The 26,631-nt window shown below is 45.3% G+C and overlaps 25 non-coding genes and 34 pseudogenes across 25 annotated transcripts; all 59 read right to left on the minus strand.

The window, feature by feature from the left end:
• Positions 1-77: 77 nt before the first annotated feature.
• LOC120549979 lies at positions 78-196 on the minus strand. Its single transcript, XR_005637471.1, has one exon. It is a non-coding gene; the product is annotated as a 5S ribosomal RNA (ribosomal RNA).
• Positions 197-300: 104 nt separating this feature from the next.
• Positions 301-419, minus strand: LOC120550240 (annotated as a pseudogene).
• Positions 420-523: 104 nt separating this feature from the next.
• On the minus strand, positions 524-642 carry LOC120550146. Its single transcript, XR_005637621.1, has one exon. It is a non-coding gene; the product is annotated as a 5S ribosomal RNA (ribosomal RNA).
• A 103-nt stretch (positions 643-745) lies between these two features.
• On the minus strand, positions 746-864 carry LOC120550031. Its single transcript, XR_005637521.1, has one exon. It is a non-coding gene; the product is annotated as a 5S ribosomal RNA (ribosomal RNA).
• Positions 865-968: 104 nt separating this feature from the next.
• On the minus strand, positions 969-1,087 carry LOC120550043. The gene has a single exon (XR_005637531.1). It is a non-coding gene; the product is annotated as a 5S ribosomal RNA (ribosomal RNA).
• Positions 1,088-1,191: 104 nt separating this feature from the next.
• On the minus strand, positions 1,192-1,310 carry LOC120550177. The gene has a single exon (XR_005637651.1). It is a non-coding gene; the product is annotated as a 5S ribosomal RNA (ribosomal RNA).
• A 104-nt stretch (positions 1,311-1,414) lies between these two features.
• LOC120550242 lies at positions 1,415-1,533 on the minus strand (annotated as a pseudogene).
• A 104-nt stretch (positions 1,534-1,637) lies between these two features.
• On the minus strand, positions 1,638-1,756 carry LOC120550016. The gene has a single exon (XR_005637507.1). It is a non-coding gene; the product is annotated as a 5S ribosomal RNA (ribosomal RNA).
• A 104-nt stretch (positions 1,757-1,860) lies between these two features.
• On the minus strand, positions 1,861-1,978 carry LOC120550101. Its single transcript, XR_005637578.1, has one exon. It is a non-coding gene; the product is annotated as a 5S ribosomal RNA (ribosomal RNA).
• Positions 1,979-2,082: 104 nt separating this feature from the next.
• Positions 2,083-2,201, minus strand: LOC120550100. The gene has a single exon (XR_005637577.1). It is a non-coding gene; the product is annotated as a 5S ribosomal RNA (ribosomal RNA).
• A 104-nt stretch (positions 2,202-2,305) lies between these two features.
• LOC120550254 lies at positions 2,306-2,424 on the minus strand. Its single transcript, XR_005637710.1, has one exon. It is a non-coding gene; the product is annotated as a 5S ribosomal RNA (ribosomal RNA).
• A 104-nt stretch (positions 2,425-2,528) lies between these two features.
• Positions 2,529-2,647, minus strand: LOC120550187. The gene has a single exon (XR_005637661.1). It is a non-coding gene; the product is annotated as a 5S ribosomal RNA (ribosomal RNA).
• A 104-nt stretch (positions 2,648-2,751) lies between these two features.
• LOC120550313 lies at positions 2,752-2,869 on the minus strand (annotated as a pseudogene).
• A 105-nt stretch (positions 2,870-2,974) lies between these two features.
• Positions 2,975-3,093, minus strand: LOC120550491. The gene has a single exon (XR_005637733.1). It is a non-coding gene; the product is annotated as a 5S ribosomal RNA (ribosomal RNA).
• A 106-nt stretch (positions 3,094-3,199) lies between these two features.
• On the minus strand, positions 3,200-3,319 carry LOC120550352 (annotated as a pseudogene).
• Positions 3,320-3,423: 104 nt separating this feature from the next.
• LOC120550426 lies at positions 3,424-3,542 on the minus strand. The gene has a single exon (XR_005637727.1). It is a non-coding gene; the product is annotated as a 5S ribosomal RNA (ribosomal RNA).
• Positions 3,543-3,646: 104 nt separating this feature from the next.
• LOC120549982 lies at positions 3,647-3,765 on the minus strand. Its single transcript, XR_005637474.1, has one exon. It is a non-coding gene; the product is annotated as a 5S ribosomal RNA (ribosomal RNA).
• A 104-nt stretch (positions 3,766-3,869) lies between these two features.
• On the minus strand, positions 3,870-3,988 carry LOC120550438. The gene has a single exon (XR_005637728.1). It is a non-coding gene; the product is annotated as a 5S ribosomal RNA (ribosomal RNA).
• A 104-nt stretch (positions 3,989-4,092) lies between these two features.
• LOC120550450 lies at positions 4,093-4,211 on the minus strand. The gene has a single exon (XR_005637729.1). It is a non-coding gene; the product is annotated as a 5S ribosomal RNA (ribosomal RNA).
• Positions 4,212-4,316: 105 nt separating this feature from the next.
• LOC120550483 lies at positions 4,317-4,432 on the minus strand (annotated as a pseudogene).
• Positions 4,433-4,536: 104 nt separating this feature from the next.
• LOC120550155 lies at positions 4,537-4,655 on the minus strand. Its single transcript, XR_005637630.1, has one exon. It is a non-coding gene; the product is annotated as a 5S ribosomal RNA (ribosomal RNA).
• Positions 4,656-4,759: 104 nt separating this feature from the next.
• Positions 4,760-4,878, minus strand: LOC120550098. Its single transcript, XR_005637575.1, has one exon. It is a non-coding gene; the product is annotated as a 5S ribosomal RNA (ribosomal RNA).
• Positions 4,879-4,982: 104 nt separating this feature from the next.
• On the minus strand, positions 4,983-5,103 carry LOC120550320 (annotated as a pseudogene).
• A 105-nt stretch (positions 5,104-5,208) lies between these two features.
• On the minus strand, positions 5,209-5,329 carry LOC120550286 (annotated as a pseudogene).
• A 104-nt stretch (positions 5,330-5,433) lies between these two features.
• Positions 5,434-5,552, minus strand: LOC120550360 (annotated as a pseudogene).
• A 103-nt stretch (positions 5,553-5,655) lies between these two features.
• Positions 5,656-5,774, minus strand: LOC120550462. Its single transcript, XR_005637730.1, has one exon. It is a non-coding gene; the product is annotated as a 5S ribosomal RNA (ribosomal RNA).
• A 104-nt stretch (positions 5,775-5,878) lies between these two features.
• Positions 5,879-5,997, minus strand: LOC120550473. The gene has a single exon (XR_005637731.1). It is a non-coding gene; the product is annotated as a 5S ribosomal RNA (ribosomal RNA).
• Positions 5,998-6,101: 104 nt separating this feature from the next.
• On the minus strand, positions 6,102-6,223 carry LOC120549943 (annotated as a pseudogene).
• A 105-nt stretch (positions 6,224-6,328) lies between these two features.
• LOC120549925 lies at positions 6,329-6,442 on the minus strand (annotated as a pseudogene).
• A 105-nt stretch (positions 6,443-6,547) lies between these two features.
• LOC120550437 lies at positions 6,548-6,666 on the minus strand (annotated as a pseudogene).
• A 103-nt stretch (positions 6,667-6,769) lies between these two features.
• On the minus strand, positions 6,770-6,888 carry LOC120550241 (annotated as a pseudogene).
• A 105-nt stretch (positions 6,889-6,993) lies between these two features.
• On the minus strand, positions 6,994-7,117 carry LOC120550463 (annotated as a pseudogene).
• Positions 7,118-7,449: 332 nt separating this feature from the next.
• LOC120550416 lies at positions 7,450-7,569 on the minus strand (annotated as a pseudogene).
• A 103-nt stretch (positions 7,570-7,672) lies between these two features.
• LOC120550423 lies at positions 7,673-7,791 on the minus strand (annotated as a pseudogene).
• A 108-nt stretch (positions 7,792-7,899) lies between these two features.
• On the minus strand, positions 7,900-8,016 carry LOC120550447 (annotated as a pseudogene).
• Positions 8,017-8,122: 106 nt separating this feature from the next.
• On the minus strand, positions 8,123-8,239 carry LOC120549921 (annotated as a pseudogene).
• A 105-nt stretch (positions 8,240-8,344) lies between these two features.
• On the minus strand, positions 8,345-8,461 carry LOC120550363 (annotated as a pseudogene).
• A 103-nt stretch (positions 8,462-8,564) lies between these two features.
• Positions 8,565-8,682, minus strand: LOC120550394 (annotated as a pseudogene).
• A 1,848-nt stretch (positions 8,683-10,530) lies between these two features.
• LOC120550465 lies at positions 10,531-10,648 on the minus strand (annotated as a pseudogene).
• A 1,414-nt stretch (positions 10,649-12,062) lies between these two features.
• Positions 12,063-12,180, minus strand: LOC120550476 (annotated as a pseudogene).
• A 1,385-nt stretch (positions 12,181-13,565) lies between these two features.
• LOC120550387 lies at positions 13,566-13,685 on the minus strand (annotated as a pseudogene).
• Positions 13,686-13,791: 106 nt separating this feature from the next.
• LOC120549928 lies at positions 13,792-13,908 on the minus strand (annotated as a pseudogene).
• Positions 13,909-14,011: 103 nt separating this feature from the next.
• LOC120549927 lies at positions 14,012-14,130 on the minus strand (annotated as a pseudogene).
• Positions 14,131-14,235: 105 nt separating this feature from the next.
• On the minus strand, positions 14,236-14,354 carry LOC120549931 (annotated as a pseudogene).
• A 321-nt stretch (positions 14,355-14,675) lies between these two features.
• On the minus strand, positions 14,676-14,793 carry LOC120549932 (annotated as a pseudogene).
• A 107-nt stretch (positions 14,794-14,900) lies between these two features.
• Positions 14,901-15,019, minus strand: LOC120550451 (annotated as a pseudogene).
• Positions 15,020-16,335: 1,316 nt separating this feature from the next.
• On the minus strand, positions 16,336-17,229 carry LOC120549175 (annotated as a pseudogene).
• A 3,491-nt stretch (positions 17,230-20,720) lies between these two features.
• LOC120550543 lies at positions 20,721-20,838 on the minus strand (annotated as a pseudogene).
• Positions 20,839-21,158: 320 nt separating this feature from the next.
• LOC120550485 lies at positions 21,159-21,277 on the minus strand. The gene has a single exon (XR_005637732.1). It is a non-coding gene; the product is annotated as a 5S ribosomal RNA (ribosomal RNA).
• A 328-nt stretch (positions 21,278-21,605) lies between these two features.
• On the minus strand, positions 21,606-21,724 carry LOC120550532 (annotated as a pseudogene).
• A 330-nt stretch (positions 21,725-22,054) lies between these two features.
• LOC120550331 lies at positions 22,055-22,172 on the minus strand (annotated as a pseudogene).
• A 101-nt stretch (positions 22,173-22,273) lies between these two features.
• LOC120550266 lies at positions 22,274-22,392 on the minus strand. The gene has a single exon (XR_005637712.1). It is a non-coding gene; the product is annotated as a 5S ribosomal RNA (ribosomal RNA).
• A 104-nt stretch (positions 22,393-22,496) lies between these two features.
• On the minus strand, positions 22,497-22,615 carry LOC120550498. Its single transcript, XR_005637734.1, has one exon. It is a non-coding gene; the product is annotated as a 5S ribosomal RNA (ribosomal RNA).
• Positions 22,616-22,719: 104 nt separating this feature from the next.
• LOC120550140 lies at positions 22,720-22,838 on the minus strand. The gene has a single exon (XR_005637615.1). It is a non-coding gene; the product is annotated as a 5S ribosomal RNA (ribosomal RNA).
• Positions 22,839-22,935: 97 nt separating this feature from the next.
• Positions 22,936-23,054, minus strand: LOC120550250 (annotated as a pseudogene).
• A 104-nt stretch (positions 23,055-23,158) lies between these two features.
• On the minus strand, positions 23,159-23,277 carry LOC120550088. Its single transcript, XR_005637565.1, has one exon. It is a non-coding gene; the product is annotated as a 5S ribosomal RNA (ribosomal RNA).
• A 103-nt stretch (positions 23,278-23,380) lies between these two features.
• On the minus strand, positions 23,381-23,499 carry LOC120550091. Its single transcript, XR_005637569.1, has one exon. It is a non-coding gene; the product is annotated as a 5S ribosomal RNA (ribosomal RNA).
• A 332-nt stretch (positions 23,500-23,831) lies between these two features.
• On the minus strand, positions 23,832-23,949 carry LOC120550391 (annotated as a pseudogene).
• A 108-nt stretch (positions 23,950-24,057) lies between these two features.
• Positions 24,058-24,178, minus strand: LOC120550520 (annotated as a pseudogene).
• Between the last annotated feature and the right edge of the window lie 2,453 nt (positions 24,179-26,631).

Here is a 26,631-nt window from a genome sequence, read left to right on the forward strand (position 1 = left end):
TATACATGGTATAATGCAAGTATACTTGTGGTATATAGAAGGAGCATAGCCCCTGTTGTTGTACAATGGGAATAAAGAGCTTACAGCACCGGGTATTCCCAGGTAGTCTCCCATCCAAGTACTGACCAGGCCCTACCTTGCTTAGCTTCCGAGATCAAACGAGATCGGGCGTATTCAGGGTGGTATGGCCGTAAGCCATTAAAGAAGGTGAAAACAAGATATTTATAGATGGTAAAATGCAATTACACTTGTGGTATAAACAAGAAGCAGAGCCCCTGCTGTTGTAAAATGGTAATAAACAGCTTACAGCACCGGGTATTCCTAGGCAGTCTCCCATCCAAGTACTGACCCGGCCTTACCTTGCTTAGCTTCCGAGATCAAATGAGATCTGGCGTGTTCACGGTGGTATGGCCGTAAGCCATTAGAGTAGGTGAACACAAGGTATTTATACATGGTAAAATGCAAGTATACTTGTGGTATATAGAAGGAGCATAGACCCTGCTGTTGTAAAATGGTAATAAACAGCTTACAGCACCGGGTATTCCCAGGCAGTCTCCCATCCAAGTACTGACCCGGCCCTACCTTGCTTAGCTTCCGAGATCAAACGAGATCGGGCCTGTTCAGGGTGGTATGGCCGTAAGCCATTAGAGCAGGTGAAAACAAGATATTTATAGATGGTAAAATGCAATGACACTTGTGGTATAAATTAGGAGCACAGACCCTGCTGTTGAAAGTGTAGAATAAAAGCTTACAGCACCGGGTATTCCCAGGCAGTCTCCCATCCAAGTACTGACCCGGCCCTACCTTGCTTAACTTCCGAGATCAAACGAGATCGGGCGTGTTGAGGGTGGTATGGCCGTAAGCCATTAGAGCAGGTGAAAACAAGATATTTATAGATGGTAAAATGCAATGACACTTGTGGTATAAATTAGGAGCACAGACCCTGCTGTTGAAAGTGTAGAATAAAAAGCTTACAGCACCGGGTATTCCCAGGCAGTCTCCCATCCAAGTACTGACCCGGCCCTACCTTGCTTAACTTCCGAGATCAAACGAGATCGGGCGTGTTGAGGGTGGTATGGCCGTAAGCCTTTAGAGTAGGTGAACACAAGGTATTTATACATGGTAAAATGCAAGTATACTTGTGGTATATAGAAGGAGCATAGCCCCTGCTGTTGTACAATGGGAATAAAAAGCTTACAGCACCGGGTATTCCCAGGCAGTCTCCCATCCAAGTACTGACCCGGCCCTACCTTGTTTAGCTTCCGATATCAAACGAGATCGGGTATGTTCAGGGCGGTATGGCCGTAAGCCATTAGAGCAGGTGAAAACAAGATATTAATAGATGGTAAAATGCAATGACACTTGTGGTATAAATTAGAAGCAGAGACCCTGCTGTTGAAAGTGTAGAATAAAAAGCTTACAGCACCGGGTATTCCCAGGCAGTCTCCCATCCAAGTACTGACCCGGCCCTACCTTGCTTAGCTACCGAGATCAAACGAGATTGGGCGTGTTCAGGGTGGTATGGCCGTAATCCATTAAAGAAGGTGAAAACAAGATATTTATAGATGGTAAAATGCAATTACACTTGTGGTATAAACAAGAAGCAGAGCCCCTTCTGTTGTAAAATGGTAATAAACAGCTTACAGCACCGGGTATTCCCAGGCAGTCTCCCATCCAAGTACTGACCCAGCCCTACCTTGCTTAGCTTCCGAGATCAAACGAGATCGGGCGTGTTCACGGTGGTATGGCCGTAAGCCATTAGAGTAGGTGAACACAAGGTATTTATACATGGTAAAATGCAAGTATACTTGTGGTATATAGAAGGAGCATAGCCCCTGCTGTTGTAAAATGGTAATAAACAGCTTACAGCACCGGTATTCCCAGGCAGTCTCCCATCCAAGTACTGACCCGGCCCTACCTTGCTTAGCTTCCGAGATCAAACGAGATCGGGCGTGTTCAGGGTGGTATGGCCGTAAGCCATTAGAGCAGGTGAAAACAAGATATTTATAGATGGTAAAATGCAATTACACTTGTGGTATAAATTAAGAGCACAGACCCTGCTGTTGTAAAGTGGTAATAAACAGCTTACAGCACCGGGTATTCCCAGGCAGTCTCCCATCCAAGTACTGACCCGGCCCTACCTCGCTTAGCTTCCGAGATCAAACGAGATCGGGCATGTTCACGGTGGTATGGCCGTAAGCCTTTAGAGTAGGTGAACACAAGGTATTTATACATGGTAAAATGCAAGTATACTTGTGGTATATAGAAGGAGCATAGCCCCTGCTGTTGTAAAATGGTAATAAACAGCTTACAGCACCGGGTATTCCCAGGCAGTCTCCCATCCAAGTACTGACCCGGCCCTACCTTGCTTAGCTTCCGAGATCAAACGAGATCGGGCGTATTCAGGGTGGTATGGCCGTAAGCCATTAGGGAAGGTGAAAACAAGATATTTATAGATGGTAAAATGCAATTACACTTGTGGTATAAACAGGAAGCAGAGCCCCTGCTGTTGTAAAATGGTAATAAACAGCTTACAGCACCGGGTATTCCCAGGCAGTCTCCCATCCAAGTACTGACCCGGCACTACCTTGCTTAGCTTCCGAGATCAAACGAGATCGGGCGTGTTCACGGTGGTATGGCCGTAAACCATTTGAGCAGGTGAAAACAAGATATTTATAGATGGTAAAATGCAAAGACACTTGTGGTATAAATTAGGAGCACAGACCCTGCTGTTGAAAGTGTGGAATAAAAAGCTTACAGCACCGGGTATTTCCAGGCAGTCTCCCATCCAAATACTGACCCGGCCCTACCTTGCTTAGCTTCGAGATCAAAACGAGATCGGCGTGTTCACGGTGGTATGGCCGTAAGCCATTAGAGCAGGTGAACACAAGGTATTTATACATGGTAAAATGCAAGTATACTTGTGGTATATAGAAGAGCATAGCCCCTGCTGTGTTAAAATTGGGTAATAAAAAGCTTACAGCACCGGGTATTCCCAGGTAGTCTCCCATCCAAGTACTGACCCGGCCCTACCTTGCTTAGCTTCCGAGATCAAACGAGATCGGGCGTATTCAGGGTGGTATGGCCGTAAGCCATTAAAGAAGGTGAAAACAAGATATTTATAGATGGTAAAATGCAATTACACTTGTGGTATAAACAAGAAGCAGAGCCCCTGCTGTTGTAAAATGGTAAAATAAACAGCTTACAGCACCGGGTTTCCCAGGCAGTCTCCCATCCGAATACTGACCCGGCCCTACCTTGCTTAGCTTTTCGAGATCAAAGCGAGATCGGGCGTGTTCACGGTGGTATGGCCGTAAGCCATTAGAGTAGGTGAACACAAGGTATTTATACATGGTAAAATGCAAGTATACTTGTGGTATATAGAAGGAGCATAGCCCCTGCTGTTGTAAAATGGTAATAAACAGCTTACAGCACCGGGTATTCCCAGGCAGTCTCCCATCCAAGTACTGACCCGGCCCTACCTTGCTTAGCTTCCGAGATCAAACGAGATCGGGCGTGTTCAGGGTGGTATGGCCGTAAGCCATTAGAGCAGGTGAAAACAAGATATTTATAGATGGTAAAATGCAATTACACTTGTGGTATAAACAAGAAGCAGAGCCCCTGCTGTTGTAAAATGGTAATAAACAGCTTACAGCACCGGGTATTCCCAGGCAGTCTCCCATCCAAGTACTGACCCGGCCCTACCTTGCTTAGCTTCCGAGATCAAACGAGATCGGGCGTGTTCACGGTGGTATGGCCGTAAGCCATTAGAGTAGGTGAACACAAGGTATTTATACATGGTAAAATGCAAGTATACTTGTGGTATATAGAAGGAGCATAGCCCCTGCTGTTGTAAAATGGTAATAAACAGCTTACAGCACCGGGTATTCCCAGGCAGTCTCCCATCCAAGTACTGACCCGGCCCTACCTTGCTTAGCTTCCGAGATCAAACGAGATCGGGCGTGTTCAGGGTGGTATGGCCGTAAGCCATTAGAGCAGGTGAAAACAAGATATTTATAGATGGTAAAATGCAATTACACTTGTGGTATAAATTAGGAGCACAGACCCTGCTGTTGAAAGTGTAGAATAAAAAGCTTACAGCACCGGGTATTCCCAGGCAGTCTCCCATCCAAGTACTGACCCGGCCCTACCTTGCTTAGCTTCCGAGATCAAACGAGATCGGGCGTGTTCAGGGTGGTATGGCCGTAAGCCATTAGAGCAGGTGAAAACAAGATATTTATAGATGGTAAAATGCAAATGACACTTGTGGTATAAATTAGGAGCACAGCCCCTGCTGTTGTAAAATGGTAATAAACAGCTTACAGCAACGGGTATTCCCAGGCAGTCTCCCATCCAAGTACTGACCGGCCCTACCTTGCTTAGCTTCGAGATCAAACGGGATCGGCCTGTTCAGGGTGGTATGGCCGTAAGCCATTGAAGAAGGTGAAAACAAGATATTTATAGATGGTAAAATGCAATTATACTTGTGGTATAAACAAGAAGCATAGCCCCTGCTGTTGTAAAATGGTAATAAACAGCTTACAGCACCGGGTATTCCCAGGCAGTCTCCCATCCAAGTACTGATCCGGCCCTACCTTGCTTAGCTTCAGAGATCAAACGAGATCGGGCGTGTTCACGGTGGTATGGCCGTAAGCCATTAGAGTAGGTGAACACAAGGTATTTATACATGGTAAAATGCAAGTATACTTGTGGTATATAGAAGGAGCATAGCCCCTGCTGTTGTAAAATGGTAATAAACAGCTTACAGCACCGGGTATTCCCAGGCAGTCTCCCATCCAAGTACTGACCCGGCCCTACCTTGCTTAGCTTCCAAGATCAAACGAGATCGGGCGTGTTCAGGGTGGTATGGCCGTAAGCCATTAAAGAAGGTGAAAACAAGATATTTATAGATGGTAAAATGCAATTACACTTGTGGTATAAACAAGAAGCAGAGCCCCTGCTGTTGTAAAATGGTAATAAACAGCTTACAGCACCGGGTATTCCCAGGCAGTCTCCCATCCAAGTACTGACCCGGCCCTACCTTGCTTAGCTTCCAAGATCAAACGAGATCGGGCGTGTTCAGGGTGGTATGGGTCAGTAAGCATTTGAGCAGGTGAAAACAAGATATTTATAGATGGTAAAATGCAAATTGACACTTGTGGTATAAATTAGGAGCACAGCCCTGCTGTTGTAAAGTGGTAGAATAAAAGCTTACAGCACCGGGTTTTTCCCAGGACAGTCTCCCATCCAAGTACTGACCCGGCCCTACCTTGCTTAGCTTCCGAGATCAAACGAGATCGGGCGTGTTCACGGTGGTATGGTCGTAAGCCATTAGAGTAGGTGAAAAAAAGGTATTTATACATGGTAAAATGCAAGTATACTTGTGGTATATAGAAGGAGCATAGCCCCTGCTGTTGTAAAATGGTAATAAACAGCTTACAGCACCGGGTATTCCCAGGCAGTCTCCCATCCAAGTACTGACCGGCCCTACCTTGCTTAGCTTCGAGGATCAAAACGAGATCGGGCGTTTTCAGGGTGGTATGGCCGTAAGCCATTAAAGATGGTGAAAACAAGATATTTATAGATGGTAAAATGCAATTACACTTGTGGTATAACAAGAAGCAGAGCCCCTGCTGTTGTAAAATGGTAATAAACAGCTTACAGCACCGGGTATTCCCAGGCAGTCTCCCATCCAAGTACTGACCCGGCCCTACCTTGCTTAGCTTCCGAGATCAAACGAGATCGGGCGTGTTCAGGGTGGTATGGCCGTAAGCCATTAGAGTAGGTGAACACAAGGTATTTATACATGGTAAAATGCAAGTATACTTGTGGTATATAGAAGGAGCATAGCCCCTGCTGTTGTAAAATGGTAATAAACAGCTTACAGCACCGGGTATTCCCAGGCAGTCTCCCATCCAAGTACTGACCCGGCCCTACCTTGCTTAGCTTCCGAGATCAAACGAGATCGGGCGTGTTCAGGGTGGTATGGCCGTAAGCCATTAGAGCAGGTGAAAACAAGATATTTATAGATGGTAAAATGCAAATGACACTTGTGGTATAAATTAGGAGCACAGCCCCTGCTGTTGAAAGTGTAGAATAAAAGCTTACAGCACCGGGTATTCCCAGAGCAGTCTCCCATCCAAGAAGTGACCCGGCCCTACCTTGCTTAGCTTCCAGGATCAAAGAACAGATCGGGCGTGTTCAGGGTGGTATGGCCGTAAGCCATTAGAGTAGGTGAAAACAAGATATTTATAGATGGTAAAATGCAATACCTTTGTGGTATAAAGTAGGAGCACAGACCCTGCTGTTGTAAAGTGTAGTAATAAACAGCTTACAGCACCGGGTATTCTCAGGCAGTCTCCCATCAAGTACTCGCCCTACCTTGCTTAACTTTCGAAGATCAAACGAGATCGGGTGTGTTCAGGGTGGTATGGCCGTAAGCCATTAGAGTAGGTGAACACAAGGTATTTATACATGGTAAAATGCAAGTATACTTTGTGGTATATAGAAGGAGCATAGCCCCTGCTGTTGTATAATGGTAATAAAAAGCTTACAGCACCGGGTATTCCCAGGCAGTCTCCCATCAAGTAATTGACCCGGCCCTACCTTGCTTAGCTTCCGAGATCAAAACGAGATCGGTATGTTCAGGGTGGTATGGCCGTAAGCCATTAGAGTAGGTGAAAACAAGATATTTATAGATGGTAAAAATGCAATTTTTGTGGTATAAATAGGAAGCAGAGCCCCTGCTGTTGTAAAGTGTAGTAATAAAAGCTTACAGCACCGGGTATTCCCAGGCAGTCTCCCATCCAAGTACTGACCCGGCCCTACCTGCTTAGCTTCCGAGATCAAAACGAGATTGGGTGTGTTCAGGGTGGTATGGCCGTAAGCCATTAGAGTAGGTGAAAACAAGATATTTATAGATGGTAAAATGCAATTATACTTGTGGTATAAAGCAAGAAGCATAGCCCCTGCTGTTGTAAAATGGTAATAAACAGCTTACAGCACCGGGTATTCCCAGGCAGTCTCCCATCCAAGTACTGACCCGGCCCTTACCTTGCTTAGCTTCCGAGATCAAAGCGAGATCGGGCGTGTTCACGATGGTAGTATGGCCGTAAAGCCATTAGAGTAGGTGAACACAAGGTATTTATACATGGTAAAATGCAAGTATACTTGTGGTATATAGAAGGAGCATAGCCCCTGCTGTTGTAAAATGGTAATAAACAGCTTACAGCACGGTATTCCCAGGCAGTCTCCCATCCAAGTACTGACCCGGCCCTACCTTGCTTAGCTTTTCGAGATCAAACGAGAGCGGGCTGTGAAATTAGGGTGGTATGGCCGTAAGCCATTAGAGTAGGTGAAAACAAGATATTTATAGATGGTAAAATGCAAATATACTTGTGGTATAAAGTAAGAGCATAGACCCTGCTGTTGTAAAAGTGTAGAATAAAAAGCTTACAGCACCGGGTATTCCCAGGCAGTCTCCCATCCAAGTACTGACCGGCCCTACCTTGCTTAGCTTTCGAGATCAAACGAGATGGTGGGTATGTTCACGGTGGTATGGCCGTAAGCCATTAGAAGTAGGTGTAAACAAGGTATTTATACATGGTAAAATGCAAGTATACTTGTGGTATAGAATGAGCATAGCCCCTGCTGTTGTAAAATGGTGAATAAAAGCTTACAGCACCGGGTATTCCCAGGCAGTCTCCCATCAAAGTACTGACCCGGCCCTACCTTGCTTAGCTTCCGAGATCAAAGCGAGATGGGCGTGTTTAGGGTGGTATGGCCGTAAGCCATTAAGGGTAGGTGAAAACAAGATATTTATAGATGGTAAAATGCAAATGATACTTGTGGTATAAATTAGAAGCATAGCCCCTGCTGTTGTAAAGTGTAGTAATAAAAAGCTTACAGCACCGGGTATTCCCAGGCAGTCTCCCATCCAAGTACTGACCCGACCTACCTTGCTTAGCTTCCGAGATCAAACGAGATTGGGTGTGTTCAGGGTGGTATGGCGTAAGCCATTAAAAGTAGGTGAAAACAAAGATATTTATAGATGGTAAAATGCAATTATACTTGTGGTATATATAAGGAGCATAGCCCCTGCTGTTGTAAAATGGTAATAAACAGCTTACAGCACCGGGTATTCCCAGGCAGTCTCCCATCCAAGTACTGACCCGGCCCTACCTTGCTTAGCTTCGGAGATCAAAGCGAGATGGTAGTTCAGCGTGGTATGGCCGTAAGCCATTAGAGTAGGTGAACACAAGGTATTTATAGCATGGTAAAATGCAAGTATACTTGTGGTATATAGAAAGAGCATAGCCCTTGCTGTTGTAAAATGGTAATAAACAGCTTACAGCACCGGGTATTCCCAGGCAGTCTCCCATCAAGTACTGACCCGGCCCTACCTTGCTTAGCTTCCGAGATCAAACGAGATCTGGCTGTTCAGGGTGGTATGGCCGTAAGCCATTAGAGTAGGTGAAAACAAGGTATTTATAGATGGTAAGTAAAATGATACTTGTGGTATATATTAAGGCATAGACCCTGCTGTTGTAAAGTGTAGTAATAAAAGCTTACAGCACCGGGTATTCCCAGGCAGTCTCCCATCCAAGTACTGACCCGGCCCTACCTTGCTTAGCTTCCGAGATCAAAGCGAGGTCGGGCTGTTCAGGTGGTATGGCCGTAAGCCATTAAAGTAGGTGAAAACAAGGTATTTATACATGGTAAAATGCAAAGTATACTTGTGGTATATAGAAGGAGCATAGCCCCTGCTGTTGGAAAATGGTAATAAAAGGCTTACAGCACCGGGTATTCCCAGGCAGTCTCCCATCAAGTACTGACCGCCCTACCTTGCTTAGCTTCGAGGATCAAAGCGAGATGGTGTTCAGGTATGGCTATTAGCCATTAAGACAGGTGAAAACAAGATATTTATAGATGGTAAAATGCAATTATACTTGTGGTATAAATTAGGAGCACAGACCCTGCTGTTGTAAAATGTGTAGAATAAAAGCTTACAGCACGGTTATTCCCAGGCAGTCTCCCATCAAGTACTGACCCGGCCCTACCTTGCTTAGCTTCGAGATCAAAGCGAGATGGGGTGTTTTCAGGTGGTATGGCCGTAACACATTAGAGTAGGTGAAAACAAGGTATTTTTATATATGGTAAAATGCAAGTATACTTGTGGTATATATTAGGAGCATAGCCCCTGCTGTTGTAAAATAAGTGTAGAATAAAAAGCTTACAGCACCGGGTATTCCCAGGCAGTCTCCCATCAAGTACTGACCGGCCCTACCTTGCTTAGCTTCCGAGATCAAGAGCGAGATGGCTGTTCATGGTGTGGTATGGCCGTAAGCCATTAAGTAAGTGAAAACAAGGTATTTATACATGGTAAAATGCAAGTATACTTGTGGTATATAGAAGCATAGCCCTTGCTGTTGTAAAATGGTAATAAACAGCTTACAGCACAGGTATTCCCAGGCAGTCTCCCATCAAGTACTGACCGGCCCTACCTTGCTTAGCTTCCGGAGAGATCAAAGCGAGATGGGTGTGTTATCAATTGGTATGGCCGTAAGCCATTAGAGTAGGTGAAAACAAGGTATTTATACATGGTAAAATGCAAGTATACTTGTGGTATATAGTAGGGCATAAGCCCCTGCTGTTGTAAAATGGTAATAAACAGCTTACAGCACGGGTATTCCCAGGCAGTCTCCCATCAAGTACTGACCCGACCCCTACCGCTTAGCTTCCGAGATCAAAGCGAGTTGGGCGTGTTCAAGGGTGGTATGGCCGTAAGCCATTAGAGTAAGGTGAAAACAAGATATTTATAGATGGTAAAATGCAATTATACTTGTGGTATAAATTAGAAGAGGAACCCTGCTGTTGTAAAGGTGTAGAATAAAAGCTACAGCACAGGTATTCCCAGGCAGTCTCCCATCAAGTACTGACGCCCTCCCTTAGCTTCGAGAAAGGAGATGGGCGTGTTCATGGTGGTAGGCCGTAAGCCATTAGAGTAGGTGAAAACAAGGTATTTATACATGGTAAAATGCAAAGTATACTTGTGGTATATAAGTAGGAGCATAGCCTGCTGTTGTAAAATGGTAATAAAAACTTACAGCACGGGTATTCCCAGGCAGTCTCCCATCAAGTACGCCCGGCCCTACCTTGCTTAGCTTCGAGATCAAAACGAGATCGAGTATTCATAATTAGTATGGCCGTAAGCCATTAGAGTAGGTGAAAACAAGATATTTATACATGGTAAAATGCAATTATACTTGTGGTATATAGAAGGAGCATAGCCCCTGCTGTTGTAAAATGTTATTAAAAAGCTTACAGCACCGAGTATTCCCAGGCAGTCTCCCATCAAGTACTGACCGCCCTACCTGCTTAGCTTCCGAGATCAAAGGAGTGGGTGTTCAAGTGGTATGGCGTAAGCCATTAGAGTAGGTAAACAAGGTATTTATACATGGTAAAATGCAAGTATACTTGTGGTATAAAGTAGGAGCATAGCCCCTGCTGTTGTAAAGTGTAGTAATAAAAAGCTTACAGCACCGGGTATTCCCAGGCAGTCTCCCATCCAAGTACTGACCCGGCCCTACCTTGCTTAGCTTCGAGATCAAAGCGAGATCGGGCGTGTTCCGGTGGTATGGCCGTAAGCCGTTAGAGTAGGTGAAAACAAGGTATTTATAGATGGTAAAATGCAATTATACTTGTGGTATAAATTAGAAGCACAGCCCCTGCTGTTGTAAAGTGTAGTAATAAAAGCTTACAGCACGGGTATTCCCAGGCAGTCTCCCATCAAGTACTGACAGGCCTACCTTGCTTAGCTTCCAGAATCAAAGCGAGAGGGCGTGTTTAAGGTGGTATGGCGTAAGCCGAGCAGGTGAAAACAAGATATTTATAGATGGTAAAATTACATCTTGTGGTATATATTAGGAGCATAGCCCCTGCTGTTGTAAAGTGTTAATAAAAGCTTACAGCACGAGTTATTCCCAGGCAGTCTCCCATCAAGTATGCCCGGCCCTACCTTGCTTAGCTTCGAGATCAAAGCGAGATCCGGCGTGTTCACGATGTAGTATGGCGTAAGGCCATTAGAGTAGGTGAACACAAAGGTATTTATACATGGTAAAATGCAAGTATACTTGTGGTATATAGAAGGAGCATAGCCCCTGCTGTTGTAAAATGGTAATAAAAAGCTTACAGCACCGGTATTCCCAGGCAGTCTCCCATCAAGTTACTGACCCGGCCCTACCTTGCTTAGCTTCGAGGATCAAAGCGAGATCGGCTGTTCAGGGTGGTATGGCCGTAAGCCATTAGAGTAGGTGAAAACAAGGTATTTATAGATGGTAAAATGCAATTATACTTGTGGTATATAGTAGGAAGCATAGCCCTGCTGTTGTAAAATGGTAATAAAAGCAGCTTACAGCACGGGTTATTCCCAGGCAGTCTCCCATCAAGTACTGACCCGGCCCTACCTTGCTTAGCTTCGAGATCAAAGCGAGTTGGGTATGTTCAGGTGTGGTATGGCGTAAAGCCATTAGGTGAAGTGAAAAAAAAGATATTTATAGATGGTAAAATGCAAGTATACTTGTGGTATAAATTAGAGACATAGCCCCTGCTGTTGAAATAAAATAGTAATAAAAAGCTTACAGCACGAGTATTCCCAGGCAGTCTCCCATCAAGTACTGACCGGCCCTACCTGCTTAGCTTCGAGGATCAAAGCGAGATCGGGTGTTCAAGTGGTATGGCCGTAAGCCATTAGGTAAGTTGAAAAAGGTATTTATACATGGTAAAATGCAAGTATACTTGTGGTATATAGAAGGAGCATAGCCCCGCTGTTGTAAAATGGTAATAAACGGCTTACAGCACAGGTATTCCCAGGCAGTCTCCCATCAAGTACTGACCGGCCCTACCCTTGGCTTCGAGATCAAAGCGAGATCGAGTGTTCATGAGTGGTATGGCCGTAAAGCCATTAAAGTAGGTGAAAACAAGGTATTTATACATGGTAAAATGCAAATTATACTTGTGGTATATAGGAGCATAGCCCCTGCTGTTGTAAAATGGTAATAAACAGCTTACAGCACCGGGTATTCCCAGGCAGTCTCCCATCAAAGTACTGACCCGGCCCTACCTTGCTTAGCTTCGAGATCAAAGCGAGATCGGGCGTGTTCAGGGTGGTATGGCGTAAGCCATTAGAGTAGGTGAAACAAGATATTTATACATGGTAAAATGCAAGTATACTTGTGGTATATATTAGGAGCATAGCCCCTGCTGTTTGGTGTAGAATAATAACTACACACAGTTATTCCCAGGCAGTCTCCCATCAAGTACTGACCGGCCCTACCTTGCTTGCTTCGAGATCAAGAGAGATCGTGATGTTCAGGTGGTATGGCGTAAGCCATTAGAGTAGGTGAAAACAAGGTATTTATAGATGGTAAAATGCAAGTATACTTGTGGTATATAAATTAGGAGCATAGCCCCTGCTGTTGTAAAGTGTAGTAATAAAAGCTTACAGCACGGGTATTCCCAGGCAGTCTCCCATCCAAGTACTGACCCGGCCCTACCTTGCTTACCGAGATCAAGCGAGATCGGCTGTTCAGAGTGGTATGGCCGTAAAGCCGTTAGAGCAGGTGAAAACAAGATATTTATAGATGGTAAAATGCAAGTGATACTTGTGGTATAAATTAGGAGGCACAGCCCCTGCTGTTGTAAGTGTAGTAATAAAAGCTTACAGCACGGTATTCCCAGGCAGTCTCCCACTTGCCCACCGCGCCGAGATCAAAGCGAGATCGGGCATGTTAGGTGGTATGCGTAAGCCATTAAGAGTAGGTGAACACAAGGTATTTATACATGGTAAAATGCAAGTATACTTGTGGTATATAGAAGGAGCATAGCCCTGCTGTTGTAAAATGGTAATAAAACAGCTTACAGCACGGGTATTCAGGCAGTCTCCCATCAAGTGACCCGCCCCCTTGCTAGCTTCGAAGATCAAAGCGAGATCGGGTATGTTCAGGAGTGGTATGGTGAAGTAAGCCATTAGAGTAGGTGAAAACAAGGTATTTATAGATGGTAAAATGCAAGTATACTTGTGGTATAAATTAGAGAGCATAGCCCCTGCTGTTGTAAAATGGTAGAATAAAAGCTTACAGCACGGGTATTCCCAGGCAGTCTCCCATCAAGTACTGACCGGCCCTACCTTGCTTAGCTTCGAGATCAAACAAGATGGGCGTGTTCAAGTGTGGTATGGCCGTAAGCCATTAGAGTAGGTGAAAACAAGATATTTATAGATGGTAAAATGCAATTATACTTGTGGTATAAATTAGAAGCAGGACCCTGCTGTTGTAAAATGTAGTAATAAAAAGCTTACAGCACGGGTATTCCAGCAGTCTCCCATCAAAGTACTGACCGGCCCTACCTTGCTTAGCTTCGAGATCAAAGCGAATGAGTGTTCAGGGTGGTATGGCCGTAAGCCATTAGAGTAGGTGAAACAAGGTATTTATACAATGGTAAAATGCAAGTATACTTGTGGTATATAGAAGGAGCATAGCCCCTGCTGTTGCAAAATGGTAATAAAAAGCTTACAGCACCGGGTATTCCCAGGCAGTCTCCCATCAAAGTACTGACCCGGCCCTACCTTGCTTAGCTTCCAAGATCAAAGCGAGATCCGGGCTGTTCAGGGTGGTATGGCCGTAAGCCATTAGAGTAGGTGAAAACAAGATATTTATAGATGGTAAAATGCAATTATACTTGTGGTATAAATTAGGAGCATAGACCCTGCTGTTGTAAAGTGTAGTAATAAAAAGCTTACAGCACCGGGTATTCCCAGGCAGTCTCCCATCAAGTACTGACCCGGCCCTACCTTGCTTAGCTTCGAGATCAAAGCGAGGATCGGGTGTTCAGAGTGGTATGGCCGTAAGCCATTAGAGTAGGTGAACACAAGGTATTTATACATGGTAAAATGCAAGTATACTTGTGGTATATAGAAGGGCATAGCCCCTGCTGTTGTAAAATGGTAATAAACAGCTTACAGCACGGGGTATTCCCAGGCAGTCTCCCATCAAGTACTGACCGGCCCTACCTTGCTCAGCTTCCGAGATCAAAGCGAGATCGGGCGTTGTTCAGGGTGGTATGGCCGTAAGCCATTAGAACAGGTGAAAACAAGATATTTATAGATGGTAAAATGCAATTATACTTGTGGTATAAAGTAGGACCATAGCCCCTGCTGTTGTAAAGTGGTAGAATAAAAGCTTACAGCACGGGTATTCCCAGGCAGTCTCCCATCCAAGTACTGACCCGGCCCTACCTTGCTTAGCTTCCGAGATCAAAGCGAGATCGGGATGTTCAGGAGTGGTATGGCCGTAAAGCCATTAGAGTAGGTGAAAACAAGATATTTATAGATGGTAAAATGCAATTATACTTGTGGTATATATTAGGGCACAGACCCTGCTGTTGTAAAGTGTAGTAATAAAAGCTTACAGCACGGGTATTCCCAGGCAGTCTCCCATCAAGTACTGACCCGCCTCCTTGCTTAGCTTCGAGATCAAAGCGAGTTCGGGGTGTTCATGTTGGTATGGCCGTGAGCTTAGAGTAAGGTGAACACAAGGTATTTATACATGGTAAAATGCAAGTATACTTGTGGTATATAGAAGGAGCATAGCCCCTGCTGTTGTAAAATGGTAATAAACAGCTTACAGCACCAGGTATTCCCAAGGCAGTCTCCCATCAAAGTCTGACCGGCCCTACCTTGCTTAGCTTCGAGATCAAAACGAGATCAGGTGTGTTCAGGGTGGTATGGCCGTAAGCCATTAGAGTAGGTGAAAACAAGGTATTTATAAGATGGTAAAATGCAAAGTTATACTTGTGGTATATATAAGGAGCATAGCCCCTGCTGTTGTAAAATGGTAATAAACAGCTTACAGCACCGGGTATTCCCAGGCAGTCTCCCATCAAGTACTGACCGGCCCTACCTTGCTTAGCTTCCGAGATCAAAGCGAGATCGGGTATGTTCAGGAGTGGTATGGCCGTAAGCCATTAAGAGTAGGTGAAAACAAGGTATTTATAGATGGTAAAATGCAATTATACTTGTGGTATAAATTAGGAGAAGAGCCCCTGCTGTTGTAAAGTGTAGTAATAAAAAGCTTACAGCACGGGTATTCCCAGGCAGTCTCCCATCAAGTACTGACCGGCCCTACCTTGCTTAGCTTCCGAGATCAAAGCGAGATGAAGGCTGTTCATGGTGTAGTATGGCCGTAAGCCATTAAGAGTAGGTGAACACAAGGTATTTATAGATGGTAAAATGCAAGTATACTTGTGGTATATAGAAGGCATAGCCCCTGCTGTTGTAAAATGGTAATAAACAGCTTACACGCACGGGTATTCCCAGGCAGTCTCCCATCAAGTACTGACCGGCCCTACCTTGCTTAGCTTCCGAGGATCAAAGCGAGATGCGGGTATTCAGGGTGGTATGGCCGTAAGCCATTAAAGTAGGTGAAAACAAGATATTTATAGATGGTAAAATTCAATTCAATTCAATTCAATTTTATTTATAGTATCAAATCATAACATAAGTTATCTCGAGACACTTTACAGATAGAGTAGGTCTAGACCACACTCTATAATTTACAAAGCCCCAACAATTCCAACAATTCCAGTAATTCCCTCAAGAGCAAGCAGTGCCGACAGTGGTGAGGAAAAACTCCCTCTTGGGAAGAAACCTCGGACAGACCCAGGCTCTTGGTAGGCGGTGTCTGTCGAGCGGTTGGGGGTGTGATGAACAGTGGCGATAGTAGTCACATTAATAATGGAACAGTGACTGGATGTAGCGGGGAAGCTGCAGGGGTTCAGCAGGGCGCAGCATGACATTGCAGGGCATCGCTGAGCTCAGCAGGGGAGTGCAGCAGGACCGCGGCGACAGCTGCAACCAGGGTCTTGGTGCCAAGCGTTCTCAAAGGAAATGCGCTGGGGAAAAAAGCATAAGGACTCGGGGAGTAAACTCCCCAGAAGCTAGGATTAGTAACAAGCATTTCTGGGACGGGCTGCACACAAATAGTAATAGTAATAGTAACAGTAATAGAAACAGTAATAGAAAGGGGAGAGGGAGAGCAGCTCAGTGTGTCAAAGGAAGGAAGTCCCCGGCAGTCTAGGACTATAACAGCGCGTAACTATAACAGGTAACTAAGAGAGACGGGTCATAAGGAGAGGTAGCTTTTTTGGGCTTAGAACTCTCCCCCTGCCGGATCTGGCTTGGCTGGCCTGCCTCCCTCTACTTTGTTATGTATTATTAATCTAACAATTATGAAGAGAAGCAGTTGGGCCAGTTAGGTGAACACTGCAACTCCTCACTCCCTAACTATAAGCTTTATCAAATAGGAGAGTTTTAAGTTCATTCTTGAATGAGGTGACAGTTTCTGCCCCCGAACCCAGATGCGGGAGCTGGTTCCATATGGAGAGGAGCCTGATAACTGAAGGCTCTAGCTCCCATTCTACTTTTAGAGACTCTAGGTACCACCAGTAACTCTGCATTCTGGGGCCGCAGTGTTCTAGTGGGACAATGAGGTATTAGGAGCTCTTCTAGATATGATGGTGCTAGACCATTTAGAGCTTTGTAGGTCAAGAGAAGGACTTTAAACTCAATCCTGGATTCAACAGGAAGCCAATGCAGAGAAGCTAATACAGGAGAAATATGATCTCTTTTCTTAGTTCTTGTGAGAACCGCGCTGCAGCATTCTGGATCAGCTGGAGAGTCTTAAGAGAACTTATTTGAGCAACCTGACAGTAGGGAATTACAATAGTCCAGCCTGGAAGTAACAAATGCATGGACTAGTTTTTTCAGCGTCGTTTTGAGACAGGATATTCCTAATTTTGGCAATGTTACGAAGATGAAAAAAGGCTGTTCTTGAGGTTTGTTTTAGATTGGCATTAAAGGATATATCCTGATCAAAGATAACTCCTAAATTTCTAACAGTGGTGCTGGAGGCCAGGGCAACACCATCCAGAGTAGCTATATCTCTAGATAATGAAGTTGGGTGTTTAGGGCCCAGCACAATAACTTCAGTTTTGTTAGGGTTTAACATCAGAAAATTATAGGTCATCCAGGATTTTATATCCTTAATGCACTCTTGAAATTTTGCTAGCTGACTGGTTTAGTCTGGTTTGATTGGCAAGTATAATTGGGTGTCATCCATAACAGTGAAAGTTAATTGAGTGTTTTCTAATAATATTGCCTAGAGGAAGCATATATAAGGAGAATAGAATTGGTCCAAGCACTGAGCCTTGAGGAACCCCATGGCTAACTTTAGCGTACTTGGAGGGTTTATCATTAACATTCACAAATTGAGATCGATCAGAGAAATAGGACCTAAACCAACTCAAGAGCAATTCCTTTAATGCCAACCAAGTGTTCCAATCTCTGTAACAGGATTGAATGGTCAATTGTGTCAAATGCAGCACTAAGATCTAGTAAAACAAGAATGGAGACAAGACCTTTGTCTGCAGCAGTTAAAAGGGTCGTTAGTAATTTTCACCAGTGCCGTCTCTGTGCTATGATTCTTTCTAAATCCTGATTGAAAGTCATCAAATAAACTGTTGCTATGTATAAAATCGCATAACTGATTAGCAACCACCTTCTCAAGGATCTTGGATAGAAAAGGAAGGTTAGATATAGGTCTATAGTTTGCTAAGACCTCAGGATCCAGGGTGGGTTTTTTCAGAAGAGGTTTTATCACAGCTACTTTAAATGACTGTGGTACATAACCTGTTAATAGAGACATATTGATCATATCTAGTAATGAGGTGTTAACCACAGGTAATGCTTCTTTGAGTAGTCTCGTTGGGATGGGGTCCAAGAGACAGGTAGATGGCTTAGCTGAGGATATCTTTAACATTAATTGTTGAAAGATCTATAGGATAAAAGCAGTCTAAGTATATGTCGAGACTAGTCTTTATTTCCTAACGACTCTGCGTTTAAAGGTGAACCGTTAGAAGTTGAGTGTAAAAGGTGATGAATTTTATCTCTAATTGTTGTAATTTTATCATTGAAGAAGCTCATGAAGTCATCACTACTCAGAGCTAGAGGAATAGATGGCTCAGTAGAGCTGTGGCTATCTGTCAGCCTGGCGACAGTGCTGAAAAACCTTGGGTTGTTCTTGTTTTCTTCTATTAGTGATGAGTAATAGTCTGATGTCCCTTCTTGAGGCCTTCCTATAGGTTTTGAGACTTTCTTGCCAATCCAAGCGAGATTCTTCCACCTTGGTGGAGCGCCACTTATTCGGGGTTTGTGAGATTTGTTTTAATTGCGAGTTTGGGAGTTATACCAAGGTGCTAGTTTCCTTTGCTTCATCATCTTCTTTTTCAGGGGCGGCGGAGGTCTAAGGTTAGATCCGTAGGCATGTAGTAATACCGTCTACAAATGCATCAATTTGAGAGGGACTGAGGTTAACATACAGGTCCTCTGTTATGTTAAGGCATGACATAGAGTTCGAATGCTGTTGGAATATCTTCTTTAAATTTAGCTATAGCACTGTCAGATAAGCATCTGGTGTAGGAGCTTTTATCTAATTTAATATAATCAGGTAGTAAGAATTCGAAAGTGATTAAAGAATGATCTGATAATACCGAATTCTGCGAAAATATTATTAAATCCTCAATTTCAATACCATATGCCAGCACAAGGTCGAGGGTGTGGTTAAAACAGTGCGTTCCGCCTTGTACACCTCTGACTGAAACCGATTGAATCCAGTAATGAGTTGAAAGCAGTACTAAGGCTGTCATTGTCAGCGTCCACATGGATATTAAAATCACCTACAAGAGTACTTGGTCTGATTTAAGGACTAAACATGATAAAAACTCTGAGAATTCAGATAAAAATTCAGAATATGGGACCTGGAGCCCTGTAAATAACAACGAATATAATTGGCTGTAATGTTTTTCCATTTTGGATGTTGAAGATTAAGAACAAGACTTTCAAATGAGTTATAATGTAATTTAGGTTTAGGAGTAATTAGCAGGCTTGCATCAAAGATGGCTGCAACTCCCCTCCTCGGCCTGAGCCTCTAGGAATTTGAGTATTAATATGGCTGGGAGGGTGGCTTCATTTAGACTAACATAGTCTTCATGGCCCAGCCAGGTTTCAGTAAGACAAAATAAATCAATTTTGATTGTCTGATATCAACTCGTTTACCAGTACTGCTTTAGAAGACAGAGATCTAATATTTAATAGTCCACATCTAATTTTCCTATTTTTGTTCTATTGCAGTAGTTTTAATTCCAATTAGGTTGTTAAGTATAAGCATCTTTTGTTTACCTTTGATTTAACCGATCGGAGCAGGGGACAGACACCGTGCTTATTAGACCATGAGTGGGCGACTGCTCCAGCGGAGCACAGAGGGCAGCGTAGCACTGCACCTCTGATTACTAATATCAAACTTGGGTTGTCATGGTTTATGTCTGATAAACTTCGTTTCAGATTTTTGATATGAGGCGGCACCGTCCCAGGTGGGATGAATGCCGTCTCTCTCAATCGAACTCAGGCTTTCCCCAGAGCGCCCTCAGTTATTCACCATGCCCACATCATTAGGTGGGCACCACCCGACAACCAGCGGTGGAAGGATGACGTCCGACTGTACATTTCATCATTGGTCCGGTTTGGCAGGGGTCAGAGGAAACTACTGAGTCCGACATTGTCTTTCGCGTATGCACAAAGTGACTCAACATTCATTTTAGTGATCTCCGATTTCACGACCATTACCACCTACGTGAAGTATGATCTTACTGTATTTACGGTTCTTTTTGCCAGCAGTTTTAGATGGGTTTCTATATCGCCCGCTCCAGCCGGGGGTACATATGACCGGTTAGGTAGGCCTACTGTAGCCGCCGGGGCGCTGGCTTCACATATCGCAGTATAGAGCTCCCAATAACCAGAACTGGCTTCTCCGCGGGTGTATCGCTGAGTAGGGAGGCTCTGTTAGAGGAAGCGGACGGCTCCGGTTTAGAGCGACCGTCATCATGTGCACTCCCTGGTCTAGATCTAACCCTTCACGCTTCCCTCGGACAGTCACCCACTTTCGCCCGGCTGCTTTCGGGGTCTGCCGAGGGACAGCTAGCAAAAGCTACAGAAGCTACAGTATGTTGGCCCGCATTAACTACATGGTGCTGGCTAGCTCACAGGCTTATCGATTCTGATTCCATGGTGCCCGAACCGTGACTCAAATTCACTAAGCCTTGCCTCCAAAACAGCGAATATACTACATTTATTACATGTATCGTTATCACTAAAGGAGGCAGAGGAATAGCTAAACATTTGACACACAGAGCAAGAGAGCAGGAGAGGGAGAGGAATTAGCCATTGCTAATGGCTAAGCTAAAGTAGCTAACAGTGTTTTAATTTGTAAATTCCAGCGAGTCAATTGCTGTAGAAGTGAAGCTAAGTATAAGTGCTTGGGTAAAACAATTGTAATTCAAATTCAATCCAGGCAAATAGCTGCTAATTTAAACAGTGAAGCAGAGTTCAGTAAGTTTTTGCGAGGCAGCAAACTAGCGTTTGTAACAGGGGAACACGGAAGTGACACAATACGCTCACCTTACCGCCGACGCGTCGTCTCCACAGCCACCACAAGGCCGCTGTACGTCTCAATCAAAAATCCGAAAACACAAAGGAAACTCAAGGAAAATGCAAGTATACTTGTGGTATATAGAAGGAGCATAGACCCTGCTGTTGTAAAATGGTAATAAACAGCTTACAGCACCGAGTATTCCCAGGCAGTCTCCCATCCAAGTACTGACCCGGCCCTACCTTGCTGCGCTTCGGGATCAAACGAGATCGGGCCTGTTCAGGGTGGTATGGCCGTAAGCCATTAGAGCAGGTGAAAACAAGATATTTATAGATGGTAAAATGCAATGACACTTGTGGTATAAATTAGGGCACAGACCCTGCTGTTGGAAGTGTAGAATAAAAGCTTACAGCACCGGGTATTCCCAGGCAGTCTCCCATCCAAGTACTGACGGCCCTACCTTGCTTAACTTCCGAGATCAAAGATGGAGCTGTTCACGGGTGGTATGGCCGTAAGCCATTAGAGCAGGTGAAAACAAGATATTTATAGATGGTAAAATGCAATGACACTTGTGGTATAAATTAGGAGCACAGACCCTGCTGTTGAAAGTGTAGAATAAAAAGCTTACAGCACCGGGTATTCCCAGGCAGTCTCCCATCCAAGTACTGACCCGGCCCTACCTTGCTTAGCTTCCGAGATCAAACGAGATCGGGCGTGTTCAGGGTGGTATGGCCGTAAGCCATTAGAGCAGGTGAAAACAAGATATTTATAGATGGTAAAATGCAATTACACTTGTGGTATAAACAGGGAACAGACCCTGCTGTTGGAGTGTAAATGGTAAAAACTTAGCTTACAGCACCGGGTATTCCCAGGCAGTCTCCCATCCAAGTACTGACCTGGCCCTACCTTGCTTAGCTTCGAGGATCAAACGAGATCGGGCGTGTTCCGGGGTATGGTACGTAAGCCTTTAGAGTAGGTGAACACAAGGTATTTATACATGGTAAAATGCAAGTATACTTGTGGTATATAGAAGGAGCATAGCCCCTGCTGTTGTACAATGGGAATAAAAGCTTACAGCACCGGTATTCCCAAGGCAGTCTCCCATCCAAGTACTGACCGGCCCTACCTTGCTTAGCTTCCAAGATCAAAGCGAGATCGGGTATGTTCAGGGTGGTATGGTGGTAAGCCATTAGAGCAGGTGAAAACAAGATATTTATAGATGGTAAAATGCAATTACACTTGTGGTATAAATAGGAGCAGAGACCCTGCTGTTGAAAAAGGTGTATAAACAAAAGCTTACAGCACCGGGTATTCCTAGGCAGTCTCCCATCCAAGTACTGACCCGGCCCTACCTTGCTTAGCTTCCGAGATCAAAGCGGGATGCGGTGTTCACGGGTGGTATGGCCGGAGCCATTGGAGCAGGTGAAAACAAGGTATTTATACAGGTATAAATGCAATTACACTTGTGGTATAAATTAGAGGAGCACAGACCCTGCTGTTGTAAAATGTGTAATAAAAGCTTACAGCACCGGGTATTCCCAGACAGTCTCCCATCCAAATACTGACCCGGCCCTACCTTGCTTAGCTTCGAGATCAAACGAGATCGGGCATGTTCAGGGTGGTATGGCCGTAAGCCATTAGAGTAGGTGAACACAAGATATTTATACATGGTAAAATGCAATTATACTTGTGGTATAAAAGAAGCGAGCCCCCTGCTGTTGTACAATGGTAATAAAAGCTTACAGCACCGGGTATTCCCAGGCAGTCTCCCATCCAAGTACTGACCCGGCCCTACCTTGCTTAGCTTCCGAGATCAAACGAGATCGGGCGTATTCAGGGTGGTATGGCCGTAAGCCATTAAAGAAGGTGAAAACAAGTTATTTATAGATGGTAAAATGCAATTACACTTGTGGTATAAACAAGAAGCAGAGCCCCTGCTGTTGTAAAATGGTAATAAACAGCTTACAGCACCGGGTATTCCCAGGCAGTCTCCCATCCAAGTACTGACCCGGCCCTACCTTGCTTAGCTTCCGAGATCAAACGAGATCGGGCGTGTTCAGGGTGGTATGGCCGTAAGCCATTAGAGCAGGTGAAAACAAGATATTTATAGATGGTAAAATGCAATGACACTTGTGGTATAAATTAGGAGCACAGACCCTGCTGTTGAAAGTGTAGAATAAAAAGCTTACAGCACCGGGTATTCCCAGGCAGTCTCCCATCCAAGTACTGACCCGACCCTACCTTGCTTAGCTACCGAGATCAAATGAGATCGGGTGTGTTCAGGGTGGTATGGCCGTAATCCATTAAAGAAGGTGAAAACAAGATATTTATAGATGGTAAAATGCAATTACACTTGTGGTATAAACAAGAAGCAGAGCCCCTGCTGTTGTAAAATGGTAATAAACAGCACCGGGTATTCCCAGGCAGTCTCCCATCCAAGTACTGACCGGGCCCTACCTTGCTTAGCTTCCGAGATCAAATGAGATCGGGCGTGTTCACGGTGGTATGGCCGTAAGCCATTAGAGTAGGTGAACACAAGGTATTTATACATGGTAAAATGCAAGTATACTTGTGGTATATAGAAGGAGCATAGCCCCTGCTGTTGTAAAATGGTAATAAACAGCTTACAGCCCCGGGTATTCCCAGGCAGTCTCCCATCCAAGTACTGACCCGGCCCTACCTTGCTTAGCTTCCGAGATCAAACGAGATCGGGCGTGTTCAGGGTGGTATGGCCGTAAGCCATTAGAGCAGGTGAAAACAAGATATTTATAGATGGTAAAATGCAATGACACTTGTGGTATAAATTAGGAGCACAGACCCTGCTGTTGAAAGTGTAGAATAAAAGCTTACAGCACCGGGTATTCCCAGGCAGTCTCCCATCCAAGTACTGACCCGGCCCTACCTTGCTTAGCTTCCGAGATCAAATGAGATCTGGCGTGTTCACGGTGGTATGGCCGTAAGCCATTAGAGTAGGTGAACACAAGGTATTTATACATGGTAAAATGCAAGTATACTTGTGGTATATAGAAGGAGCTTAGACCCTGCTGTTGTAAAATGGTAATAAACGTTAGTCACAGCACCGGGTATTCCCAGGAAGTCTCCCATCCGAAGTACTGACCCGGCCCTACCTTGCTTAGCTTCCAAGATCAAAAGCGAATCGGGCCTGTTCAGGGTGTTATGGCCGTAAGCCATTAGATCAGGTGAAAACAAGATATTTATAGATGGTAAAATGCAATGACACTTGTGGTATAAATTAGGAGCACCCGGGCCCCGCTGTTGAAAGTGTAGAATAAAAGCTTACAGCACCGGGTATTCCCAGGCAGTCTCCCATCCAAGTACGGCCCGGCCCTACCTTGCTTAACTTCCGAGATCAAACGAGATCGGCGTGTTGAGGTGTGGTATGGCCGTAAGCCATCCGTAGAGCGAGGTGAAAACAAGATATTTATAGATGGTAAAATGCAATGACACTTGTGGTATAAATTAGGAGCACAGACCCTGCTGTTGAAAGTGTAGAATAAAAAGCTTACAGCACCGGGATTTTTCCATGCAGTCTCCCATCCCAGTACTGACCCGGCCCTACCTTGCTTAGCTTCCGAGATCAAACGAGTTCGGGCATGTTCCGCGGTTGTATGGCCGTAAGCCTTTAAAGTAATAATAATAATAATTAATAAATTGAATTTATATAGCGCTTTTCCTGGACTCAAAGTTCCTTTACAGGGCAGGGTAGATTATAAAAACATAACAAAACAAAACGAGCAAACAAAACAAGTAGAACAAAACAAGATACAGATGAAAAAAGGGAGGGGGCAGGTGGACTATGGGTAGGCTGAGGTGAAGAGATGGGTCTTGGGCGGGACTGGAAGATGGTGAGGGACTCAGAGGTGCGGATCTCTTGGGGGGAGGGAGTTCCAGAGCCTGGGAGCTGCTCTGGAGAAGGCTCTGTCCCCAAAACCAGCGCAGGTTGGACTTTTGGATGGAGAGGAGAAACCGGCTGAGGTGGATCTGAGGGACCGTGAGGGTTGGTAAGGGAAGGAGGTCAGTGAGGTATGAGGGGCCAGATGGTGGAGGGCTTTATAGGTGAGGACCAGGATTTTGTAGGTGATCCGGTGGGAAATGGGAAGCCAGTGGAGTTGTTTTAGGACTGGAGTGATGTGGTGCCAGGATTTGGAGCAGGTAATGAGGCGAGGCGGCTGAGTTCTGGACCAGTTGGAGTCGGTTGATGTTGGTAGAGCTGATGCCGAGGAGAAGTGAGTTGCAGTAGTCCAGTCGGGGAGGAGATGAAGGCGTGAATGAGTCTTTCAGCAGCGGGGTGTGAGAGAGGGTCTGATTTTGGCGATGTTGCAGGAGGTGAAAGAAGGAGGTTTTAATGACTTGACGGATGTGAGGCTCAAGGGAGAGGGTGGAATCAAAGATAACGCCAAGGTTGCGGGCCTGGGGAGATGGGGAGACAATGGTGCCGTCGATGGTGAGAGTGGGGTTATTGGTTTTGCTGAGTGTGGATTTGGAGCCGATCAGAAGGAATTCTGTTTGTCGCTGTTGTTGAGTTTGAGGAAGTTGTGTTGCATCCAGGTTTTAATAGCTGACAGACAGGAGTTGATGTGGGAGAGGGGAGGATTGTGGGGGGATTTGGTGCTGAGGTAGATCTGGGTGTCGTCAGCATAGCAGTGGAAGTCAGGTTGAAGTGGCGGAGTATCTGACGAAGAGGGAGGATGTAGATGATGAAGAGGAGGGGCCAAGTCGCGAGCCGGGGGAACACCTCTGAGTGACTGTGGCTGTGGCAGAGGTGTGGTTGTGGAGAGAGTAAATGGGATCTGTTGGAAAGGTAGGGGTGGAGCCAGCTGAGTGCAGTACCGCTCGATACCGAGGTCTTTGAGTCTGGTGAGCAGGATGTTATGGCTCACAGTATCGAAGGCTGCACTCAGGTCGAGGAGGATGAGGATGTTGAGGGAACCGGTGTCAGCAAAGGTGAGGAGGTCGTTGAGGACTTTGAGGAGAGCGGTTTCTGTGCTGTGTAGGGGGCGAAAACCAGATTGGAGAGGTTCGAATAGGTTATTGGCAAGAAGATGGGTTTGTAGTTGTGAGGCGACTATGCGTTCCGGGGTTTTAGACAGAAAGGGGAGGTTGGATATTGGGCGGTAGTTGTTGAGAGAGGAGGGATCCAGACCAGGTTTTTAAGGATTGGGGTGACAGCGGTTTTGAAAGCAGAGGGACAGTTCCAAGGGACAGTGAGGAGTTGAAGAGGTTAGTGAGGTAGGGGCATAGGACCGGGAGGCAGGACTTCAGAAGTGGAGTAGGGGGGGGGTCAAGGGAGCAGGTAGTGGGTTTGGAAGAGCTGATGAGTTTGGAGATTTCAGGAGGAGTGACTGGGTTAAACTGGGAGAGGAGGAAGTGTGGAGGGAGGGTCGGGGAGGTCTGGAGGGATGGAGAGAGGAGGGTCCAAGGTAGGTGCTGGGTAGATCCTGGAAGGTCAGATACAGGGGATAGGGATTTGTAAATGAGATTGATTTTGTCAGTGAAAAAGTGGAGGAATGAGTTGCAGAGATCCGGTAGAGGTAAAGAGAGGCTGTTGGTCCGAGGCTTGATGAGGTTGTTCAATGTGGAGAAGAGGGTTCTGGGGTTTTGGCGGGGGTCGGTGAGGATGGTGGAGAGGTAGGCAGATTTGGCAGCAATGAGGGCATCTTTGTAGGCGATGAGATGGGATTTATAGGCTTCATGATGGACTGTGAGGGATGATTTCTTTGTCAGACGTTCAAGTTGGCGGCCAGTTTGTTTCATTTTTCGGAGTGCAGGTGTGTACCAGGGTGAAGAGGTGTTAAAAGTGACGAGTTTTGTTTTGAGGGGGCCAGGGTGTTGAGGGAGGTAGACAAGGTGGGTTGAGGTGGTCTGTGAGGTCATCGGGTGAGGTGAGGGTTGAGTCAGGTGGAGGTTGTGGAGAGCAGGTCAGAGAGATGGTGGGGATTGATAGATTTGAGGTTGCGGAAGGTGATTTCTCTGAGGAGGCGGGGCGTGGGGTTGGAGAAGGGATGGTGAACCGTATCAGTTTGTGATCAGAGAGGGGAAAGAGGCATGGATGGAGGTCGAGCACTGGTTGGTT

This window comes from Perca fluviatilis, chromosome 20 (assembly GCF_010015445.1).
Source record: "Perca fluviatilis chromosome 20, GENO_Pfluv_1.0, whole genome shotgun sequence".
NCBI classification, from domain to species: Eukaryota; Metazoa; Chordata; class Actinopteri; order Perciformes; family Percidae; genus Perca; species Perca fluviatilis.